The sequence below is a fragment of the Patella vulgata genome, chromosome 4 (assembly GCF_932274485.2).
Source record: "Patella vulgata chromosome 4, xgPatVulg1.2, whole genome shotgun sequence".
In the NCBI taxonomy this organism is placed as follows: domain Eukaryota; kingdom Metazoa; phylum Mollusca; class Gastropoda; family Patellidae; genus Patella; species Patella vulgata.
In genome coordinates this window covers 83,653,155-83,664,593 of record NC_065882.2, presented here as the reverse complement: position 1 = coordinate 83,664,593, position 11,439 = coordinate 83,653,155, and positions in this window count along the sequence as shown.

Genomic DNA, 11,439 nt, shown 5'->3' with positions numbered 1-11,439 from the left:
CTTGTATTACCGGTACGTCTAAATAGCAACGCGCACGGCATATCTTTTCTGTTGTAAATAATGATAATGAAAAAGACTTCTTGCATTGCAATAGACAAAACAAAAGGTATTTTCTTAAAATTATAATCCGTTATCGCTTTTTTTTATTCTTTCTAATGGTATTTAAACATTTATTTCGACAACTGGAGTCAAATTAATGACTTTGAATTTTTGACTTTTCCGTTATATTTTTACTGTTTATGGTCTTTACATGGAAATAATTGGAAAGACATTCTTACAGATTTGATTTTGTTACATTTTTGTTATTTCTAAGAGTCCTGGTGGAGGGGGGGTGGCCGAATGGTTAGCACGTGCGTGCTGTATCATAAGGCCTGTCATTGAGTCAACTGGCGTGGTTTCGAATCCCCGGTTGTACGTGACAAGGAGAAGGGTCGCCTGTCCAATCTCGTGGGTTTGCTCCGGGTCCTCCGGTTTCCTCCCACTGCTAAAGACCCCTACGCGCAAGCGAATTATTTAAATTAAATTAAAACATGTGTTAGTCTCTCTCTCTCTAAGAGTCCTACATGGCTATTGCATATACTTCCCCTTGAGTATAATGTGAAAATTTCCTTAAAAATTCATAAAAATTAGTCTTTACCGTTATTTTTACGTTTTTGTGAAAATATATTGGTATATAAATAAAAGGCATCTTCTTCATGCTCGTTGCCCCACTGGATGGCTGGAACATGCTTTGGAACACATATCTTCTTGACAAGAGAGGTGCTGGATTAGATCTTTCCGTAGAACTTCCCCAACAACAGATGCTGTTAAACGTCCTAAAGGTTGTCATGCCACACCGAACTTGTTGACTTATTGCGCATTGCCTCTTCAATGTAACTAAATTCTATGTCGTCCACTTGGGATTTGTTGACCAACGATTCACACATATCCATCAATTCTTGGTCATTCAAACGTTCATTAAAGTTGGAATATAGCTGGTGTAGTGTGGGTGGAAGCTTTGCAGATGGTGCTGACCCTACAGCTACAAATCTGTCTGCATAGTCGTTCAAGAGACTCAAACCAACTGATTTTGTTCATCGGCAGTTGACATTTCTGGGGAGATTCAAGTTTCTTCTTGGATTTCTTCAGTTTGTTCTTCAACTCAGCTTTGTAAAATTTAATGTTGGAAATTTCACAAGAATCAATGTTCTTTACAAAGCAAGCATCCCAACTACATGTAATATCTGTACAGGCAGACGATGTGTACCCTACTCTAACAGCTGCTTCCATCTTGAAAAGGGGCATGTCTTGCCGAGCCTTAAAATAAACAAATGATCAGATCTTATAGTATTTATAAATAGTTATTTTAAAGTCTGGTAAAAAATGATCTGAACCCAGCCGGAAACAAAAAATGTGTGGGCCTTAAGTGCTCTGTAGTTCTTCATAGCCTCTTGAGAATAAAAACCTAAAATATTAAATATTTAAAAATATAGTTTTAAATAAGAAATGTAATTAATTTTATAAACAGTGCATAAAATCAATAAAGCTTCATGAAGTGTGACATTAAAAATTGAAAAGAGAAGAAAGAAATCGATAATCCAGTTCATAAATAAATTTAAAATGACGAAGTAAAGAAGAGGAAGTAAAAATCTGTTTATACTTAAATAAATTCTGCAAGTAAACTTACGTGGACTTTATATTCAATTTCTAGCCATTGTTTGGGGTCGTTCAATCATTTGTCAACCGCGATCTTGTAAGGACATATTTCCAGCCCAGCAAGGTTTAATTTCGCGCTGTAACGACTATCAGCCTCCGGGAACAACTTTCGTCATGGTTATCCGACACCTTCCGCCCAACAATATGATATTAGCATAACAATGAATAAATATTTACAGTAAACTGTTGAACTTCCGGGTCATTTGATTTGTACCCCAACACAAAGATGGCGGCCTGTTATCACGTGATCTGTGACTTCACGCCGAGTACAAGAATCAGAAAGAGATACTGTATTTTGGGAATAGGGTGAAGGGTGAAGGCTATATTTGATTAAACGTATCCATTTTATTATCTGACAAGGAGGGGGGGGTGATGGTCGAATGGTTAGCGCGTTGGCGTTCAATGATAGGGTCTGTAGGGTCGCTTGTCCAATCTCGTGTGTTTTCTCCAGATCCTCCGGTTTCTCCCCACTGCTAACGTCCCGAAATGACCTAGTTTGTGTCGAGTGGACGTTCTACCCCCTTCTCTCTTTGTATAGATATTTGATGAACATTGTCTAATTTATTAACTGACGCCAATTAAAATTATCACTGTTTTAGCTAAAATGCAAAAAAGCTTTTTTAGAATGGATGTAGTTTATTAATATTTGTCTCGTGAATCTACATTTTATTGAAGTTCTAAGATACCAAATATGTCTTTATAATGAAATGAATTTTGATATAATATCCTACTTTTCTGCAGCGACCAAGTTAAAAAGGACAAGCGTACGCCATACTTTTGCCCCATTTACACTTGGCAGCGATAAATGTGCCGTTCTCGGGACGGTACCAGGCCATGATAAATTTCAAGAAATTCACCCGTTTACATTACTCTAAAATAACCGGTCTCGGAACCGTGGCAGACACACCAAAGGTGGAACTCTTCACGGAAAAGTTAATTTCAGTCCCTATGCAAATTACCCGCTTGAAAACATTTATGGGTATTGATTGAGTTTGGGCAGCCATTTTGACAGAACTGTCAAAGTTCGCGGGGAAGGAAGGTCAAGGTTCATTTGACGCATTTTGGTGACGTTAAAACCCCATTCCATTCCAGCTCATCAATCTTATATCTCAAATCAGAAACAGATAGAACATTTATTTAAATTACATGGAAATATATTCAATGATTTATTACTTGTATTTACATATATCACATTATATTTTTATAAAATAGTTGTAAGCTTTAACACCTGTGGTTCTGTTTATCACAAGTCAGTTTCAATATCAATCTGATTACAACACAGATCTATTTTTCGTTTCGTTTTTAATACTTTCGATGGTTTACACTACATGAAGATCTGACCGGCTGTAGTGGAAGGTTGTGTCAGAGCTCATATCAGCGGCGTTTTACCCTGTGACGTCAGACATTTGATTAACCAATCAGCGTTGAGGTTTTTAATGGGTTACCCATAGTTCAACGCACCTCACGCCAAAAACTCGCCGTAATAAACGTTTCATTGGCTTATCCCTCAAATCATCCAGAACGCGGGTTATATAACAATTCTTCCAGATCCTATTGTAGTAAAGACAAGTAAAACGAAATTTTGAACTATAAGAAACGAAACGAAATAGGATCTGTATTTTAATTAGATTGATTTCGATATTTGTATCGTACCAGGCAGTCTTTTAGGTGTTTTGTCCTCCTGTCTGAACTAATTAAATTTATGGGAAGAGATAAACATCTTTCTTGACTGATCAACAGCTCGACATTGAGATATTTGTCGAAAGTAATTTAATTGTTTACTTATATATTAGGAAAGTATATCCGTTAATCTGCTCTATCACTGTTATATACATCCGTTGATCTGTAATACGAATCCATTGATATAATAAAGAGAAGTTCGGAAAAGAGATAGACGCCTTCGTACTGCCTTAGTACACGGAATAAACATTTTTATCACCCCAAAACACGGCAAAGCCTCGATTTTTTTACTTTATCGACTTGTGTTGATATTGTTTGATATTAAACAAGATTCGTAGGAGATTCTCTATATAATTGTTTTTGTTTGAAAACTTTTCAGCTCAAGATCAATCAAAAAATCGATTGTTGTTTCGGAATCTGGGGTTAATTCCTTGGTTGGGAAGTCTAAATCCTTGATTGGGAAATCCAAATCCTTGGTTGGGAAATCCAAATCCTTGGTTGGGAAATCCAAATCCTTGGTTGGGAAATCCAAATCCACTATTGAAACCTGGGTTTCCAAATCTGGGAATTCCAAACCCTCCATTAAAACCCCGGTTAAATCCAAATCCTCCATTAAAACGTCGACCGCCATTACCATCATCAAAATCGTTTCTGTAACCATTTCTACCTTGGTTGTTTTCATAGAAATCGTCAGCTACAAAATTGAAGTAAGACTTTTTAAATCAAGGTACAGTGTCATTTTATTGGTTGGTTTTATCCTCGTAGAGGTAGAATTGTAGGTTGTTAATAAGTCTTCTCAATACTATAATGAAACACGCTGTGGTGGTCTTGTTATCCAAGATAATGTAAAGTGGAGTTGCTGTCCAATTTGCTCTAGATGTACTTTTTGTCAATTGTGGCTGGTACAGTCTACTCCTCCGGGGGAGATAGAGCCTCGACCAGTTGCATTGTTCTGGTGGAACGAGGGACTGGTCTGCCCCGAGTGGAACTTGTTTTTACTGTTTCCTGTGTATTGTGTGGCACAAATCGAGGCCTGGCTATACCACTGGCCTAGACTCGAAATATTTAATGGTGCCACTCGTTGGAATCTAAATGGAAAAATTTCCGAAAAACATATTAACCTTCCTGGTTTTCAAAAAAGATTCCAGACCACCCTGTGATTATCCCTGTTCTGTGTAAATATACCTGGACTTATAAGATTCCATATCACGTGATTATTTGTAAATATACCTGGCCTTACCTTTAATAGCTAAAATAACAGTTGCTGTAAACAGGAATAAAGTCATCAGATTTCTAATAGACGCCATGTTTATCTCCTAAAACTTTAACCTGTAATATAAAGTTCTCTGGTAAAACTAGTCTACAACTTTAATCTCTTATATAAAAGTTATCTGGTGAAACTAGTCTACAATTTTAACCTGTTATATAAAAGTTATCTGGTAAAACTAGTCTACAGCTTTAACCTGTAATATAAAAGTTATCTGGTAAAACTAGTCTACAATTTTATCCTGTATATAAAAGTTATCTGGTAGAACTAGTCTACGACTTTAACCTGTTATCTGGGTACTAAATTCCCTATTCCCGTCAACGTCTTTAAAAATAACATATGGTTCAATTTTATCATAGGACCCGGGGAAACCCACGAGGTTGGGCAGGCGACCTAAGTCCTTGTCACGTACAAGCTGGGAATTGAAACCACACCTTACCTTACGATCCAAGGCGCATGTGTTATGCATTCGCCCCCCCCCCCATTTTATAGTTTAAAAGACAAAATTATATGAAATCGTTTCCCATCGTAACTTTACCTGACTGAAGAAATTGGAGATGATGATTGTGTGAAACTACCGGTAATAATGTTGTGTATGATAAGTTCCCGTATTTATAGTTTATTATTTACTGTTGGGGGGAGGGGACAGGGTCATAGGGTCATGTTTTTCACATCTTGTATAACACATATTGATCTGCTGTCTGCTGATATCACCAGAAATTGGCGCAGGGGGTTCAGGGTCATAATAGGGTCATGTTTGTTTCATCTTCAGTAACATATTTACCTGTAGAATTTTGTTTTATTTTTTGATTTTGTCGGTTTTCAATTTGCGATGGTTTGAAATGAAATGGGGTTTAAATTGCTACTCGAGTTTGCACCAACTGTGCTAATGAAGATGGGCAAACACAATGCAATGTGCTTAGAGTGAAATTCTGCCCAGATTCCAACTGTCCAAGAGACCTGGGTTTTCGCCCCTGTCCAACTAGTTGAAGCTATTTCTTACATATCCAACTGGTAAAATTAGTTCATTTTAAGATTACAATAATATGGGTAAATGTTGCAGCCTGTGCATCGAGGTACTTAGCAGTGGGAGGACCCAGAGAAACCCCACAAGATTGGACAGGCGACCCTTCTCCTTGTCACGTTACCAAGCCATGTCACTTGACTCAATGACAGACCTTATAATTTAAAGGACTCATGTTAAAGGATTAAAATTGTAACCACCAGCCAAATATGACAAGCACTAATTTATGGCGCCTGAACTGATTTCATAATCACACTTAAGACGATGTAGAAGCTTCTTATGGTCAATCATGTCAAAGGCTGCTGATACTCAAGTATTACGAAGTGTTTGACCATTTGCCCCCCCCCCCCCATTGATGGACATCCCATTTTCAATAATAAATAAAAATTATGAGAGAGAGAAATGGGGTTTAACGTCGACTCGACACACACTAGGCCATTTCGGGACCAACGAATGGTTTAATGTTATTTCAGTAATTCGCTTGCGCGTGGGGGTCCACGGGGTTGGACCACAAATTATGACACATAATATTGGTCTATATAAGTTGTCAACAATTGAATTTAACTATGTCATTAGCTAGATTATCCGACCTTTTACATTATCACGAACAAGAATCTGAGGGAGGTAACTAGCTCTAAAACGAGATGCCGAAGCCCATAATATTTTTTTAAGAATTGCCATTTCAGAAAATCCATTTGTATTGCCAGTTCAACTTTCTTAATATTTATTGTAAATTTTTTCTCTTCATGGACCATATCTATGGATTTTTTTTATTAATGCTAATTCTTCGTCCCGTTTCATGTTTGATTTTAATAATACACGAATTATGAGATTTATTTTGGGAAGGGGCGCAACTCTTACTTACCGAATAATCAACAACCTATAAAACAAACACCTGGATAGGCATGAACAATGGAAATCCCCCCACCCCCAACCTTTCCCATTTGTTGAAGACTAGGAGGTTATGGGTGACCCACAATAATTATGACCTAATTAATACAAACAAAATGTCGCCTGCTAAAGGATGAAACACCCCGTTATAAATATTTCTGACATTGATTTGAAGGTATTTGTGGATTTGGTAGAGGTGAGTCTTTAATAGATAAACAACAATAAATAAACAAATAAAGCTATAGCTCAATCAGTATTATTTACAATGACGTGATATCAACTATATAATTGCTCAACCTATTGACCCCATACAGACAAGCTGCACACTTCGATTGATTGATAATAAACAAAACAAAACAAAAATAACCCGATGACCCCCTTACAAAGTAAATAATAAACATGTAGACTATATATACAGGTACATACCATACACAACTTTATTAGTTTTATATATAATCATCTCTGGTCTCCGTTAAACGTTGGGTATCTTCTTTTCTTCAGTCAGGTAGGTTTGAATATTAAGGGGATCACGTGGCTAAGTGGGTAAGACGCTGGTTCGCTAGCCTGGAGTTCGGGTGTTCGATCCCTGCATTGGCCGAGAAAGTTCATCCAGATTTTTCGGCGTCAGTGATGCAGGACGGAGACGGAGGGCCTGACAAGGACATATTCCCGTGCACGTAAAAGATTCTTTGGCAGTTGGAATTCGATATAAGAGTAGGCCGTAGTGCCGCTGTCCGGGCAAAATTTCCCTCATAGCACACTATATGGCGTATGCCCGTCTTCATTATCCCAGTTTAGGAGCAGAACAGTAGGACGTTAAACCCCATTTCATTTCATTTCATTTCATTGTATATTAAGTAGGCATATAATCCAAGTTATGTTAAAGGCGCATTATGGGAGATTAGATGAAGAGTTGATACTTCTCGCTATAATAGTTAAAAATAGATAACGTAAATAGAATTTCGTCAAATTGCTCCACTCTGAACCGAGATATTAGCTTTTGAATTTTAGGCTAGCCTTGATCATCATTACTAAGGTCAGTACGATAAGAAAAAACAAAGTCTCGATTATATATTTTTACGTTTAATTATTTTTCTAAAAATGTATTCCAATCCGCTTATTCCAATCGCAGACGAGCGATGGAATCGAGAGTTGATTATGGTCTGGATAAGTTAATAAATGCCTAATTAATAATTAAGATAACATTTCAGGCCTAAAGAAAGACCTGCAACAGGCAGACTTAGCTCTTACATAATGTATGTTTTAAGTTAACATTGAAATACGTGGCAACGGCACGCAATGTAACGTTAAAGACGTTAGTAACGTTATAAGGATTATTTAAGTTAAAGGAAAGTTAAAGGAATTAATAACGTTATAGGGATTATGTAAGTTAAAGGAATCAGGAACGTTATAAGGATTATTTAAGTTAAAGGAATTAGTAACGTTATAAGGATTATTTACTTAAAGGAATTAGTAAAGTTATAAGGATTATTTACGTCAAAGGAATTGTAGATACTATTTATATTATGTTAAAGGAATTAGTGCCGTTGTGTCAAAATGAGAGAGAAATGGGGTTTAACTTCAACTCGACACAAGCTAGGTCATTTCGGTATTAACACAAGGTTCAAGTTTTTATTTCAATAATTTTCTTGCGCGTAGGGGTCTTAATTAGCAGTTGGAGAACACCGAAGGACCCGGAGAAAACACACAAGGTTGGACAGGCGACCCTACTCTTTTTCACGTACAACCGGGGATTAGAAACCACACCGGTTGACTCAATAACGGACTTTAAAATACATCCCGCACCCCCCCCCCCCCCCCCGGTGTCAAAGTGGAGTTAAAAGAGTTTCACTCTTTACAATAAATTATATGCATTACAGGCTTAAGTTGCACTGTTTGAGGCTAGCGTTCAAAGAAGTAATACCTTTGCATCAAAAACCAGAAGTACTTTGAATATCAATACTTGTATAAGACACCAGTATATTTATATTACATTACAGGATAAAGTTGCATAATACCTGAACATGTCTTCTACGAATCTAGGTACAATATGTCTGGTTATAACTACATTTATTTTAATTATTAAAGGTAAGATATTATACCTACCTTTTCTTTAGTTCAATGGTTTTAATCTAGGGCTGTGTTGATCCCTTGGAATCTTGAGTTCAAAACCAGAAATACACCGTAGGTTTTCCTCAGTCAAAGTTTCCCTGGGTTCCGCTTCCAGAATCCATTGGGTTTCAGATTCTGATTCAAGATTCCATCGAGTTCCCTAATTATTGCTGCCTAAGAATTCTATTTGATTCTCATTTAAGACCCATTTGGTTTCCATTCAAGATTCATTTTGTTTTCATTCAAGATTCCATTTGGTTCCCTATCAATATTCAATTGAGTTCCCATTCAAAATTCCATTTGGTTCCCGGTGAATATTCAATTGAGTTCCCATTCAAGATTCTATTTGGTTCCCTATCACGATTCCATTGTTTTCCCTTTGGGTTCCCATTTAAAATTTCATCTAGTTATCTAATCTGTTCTGTTTTAATTTCATTTTATACAAACGTCTATAGAAATTAAATTTGAAGATGTCCTTTGGTTTTATTCTACAGCTGACGATTTCTATGAAAACAACCAAGGTAGAAATGGTTTCAGAAATGATTTTGATGATGGTAATGTTGGACGACGTTTTAATGGAGGATTTGGATTCAACCAAGGATTTAATGGTGGGTTTGGATCACCTTTCAACCAAGGTTTTCCCAGATTTGGTAACCCAGGTTTCAACAGCGGATTTGAATTTCCCAACAGCGGATTTGGATTTCCCAACCAAGGATTTGGATTTCCCAACCAAGGTTTTGGATTTCCCAACCAAGGTTTTGGATTTCCCAACCAAGGAATTAATCCTAGATTTCGAAACAACAATCGATTTTTCGATTAGTCCGTAATCAAAGGTTTTCAAATCAAAGATGTAACACTAAATTCGGCAACAATTTTGATTAATCGTGTTCTGCAAATTTCGAGAGACAACATAAACGTTTCCATTTCAAATTTTCTCCGGAAGAACGTGATCTCTCCATTCATAAAAAAAATCGTATCAAACCGCATCTTTGATTGTATCCAAGTAAGACGTAAAAGTTTAGATTTGTCATCTCAGATACAAGAGACGTCCATGTGCTATAGAAGAGGATATCTTTAACAACATCTCAGTTACAAGTGACGCCCATGTGTTGTTATAGAAGTAGATGTCGTTAATTGCATCTGTCATTGTATCCATGTCATCAGGGTTACAAGAGGTGCCCTGTGTATAAAATGTAAGAATTTAAATTATCAGAGTATCGTACTGTGAGAAATCGACAATATTTTAACAGATTCGCAAATGGAAGTATGTATCTGCCTGCTTGTAAGGTTAGCTGCGACACAAATCCATATCTGATCAAACACTTTTTCTACTATTTATATTTTATTATATGTATTGTGGAGAAGCTGGAACAATGTAATATTATCAACATCCTGGGAGTCCTGTAATCAGCCAGGTAAAGCAAGTAACTGATTGTGAAGGTATCGGTATTCAAAGGGCTCGATAAGATTGGAATCCCTCATTCTACAAAACCCACAAAATTCAGAGCAACGTCACTAGAATACAAACAAGAACACCAAAGCATCACCACCAGAATACCAAAAAGAACACCAAAGCACGGTCACCAGAATACCAACAACAGCACCAAAGAACCGCCACCAGAATACCAATAAGAACACCAAAGTGTTGCCTTCAGAATACCAACAAGATCACCAAAGTGCTGCCCCGAAAATACCAACAAGAACACCAAAGCACCGCCACCAGAATACTAGCACGAACACCAAAATATCGCCATCAGAATACCAACAACAGCACCAAAGAAGCGCCACCAGAATATCGATAAGAACACCAAAGCACGGCCATCAGAATACCAACAACAGCTCCAAAAAACCGCCACCAGAATATCAATAAGAACACCAAAGTGCTGCCTTCAGAATACCAACAAGATCACCAAAGTGCTGCCCCTAAAATACCAACAAGAACACCAAAGCACCGCCACCAGAATACTAGCACGAACACCAAAATATCGCCACCAGAATACCAACAAGAGCACCAAAGTACCGCCACAAGAATACTAACACAAACACCAAAGCACCACGATCAGACTACCAAAGAATCGCCCCCAGAATACCAACAAGAACACCAAAGTATACTCTCACAGCACTCCAACCTAAACATCTAAACATTATTACATTGGTTCCAATAGAAGCCCGGATAAATATCTAGATTCTAATATTTATGTAAACACGTTCTTTCCCCGTCCTCTTTCCTCACAAAGTATAGCCACTTTAGTTGTGTCGCAAAATGGTGAAAAGGCATTCTGTGTCTGGAATGTAAAAGTTAAATGTTCATGATTTATGTCTTCAATATGTCATCACTATATTATGAAACCGGTTGGTAATGAATTTATATGAAAACTAATCTTCAGTTTATTATTTTTAAAGATTATATATATATATATATATATATATATATATGAGAGCAAGTGTTTTTGTTATAGGAAGTCGTGGGTTCCCCCCTGGTTAGTGGTGCAGGACAGCTGTCTAGTTGTTCGGATGGAACGAAAAACTGAGGTCCTGTGTACACATTCTCGTGCACGTTAAAGATCCTTTGTCAGTTGGAATTCGATACAATAAGAGTAGGCCACAGCGCCGCTGTCCAGGGCAAAATTTCCCCCATAACACACTGTATGGCGTATATGCCCGTCTTCATTAGCCCAATCGGAGCAGAACGGTAGGACGTTAAACCACATTTCATTTTCATTTTATTTTGGCTATAGGAAACGAATTTGTGTTGTAAGAAGACAACTTT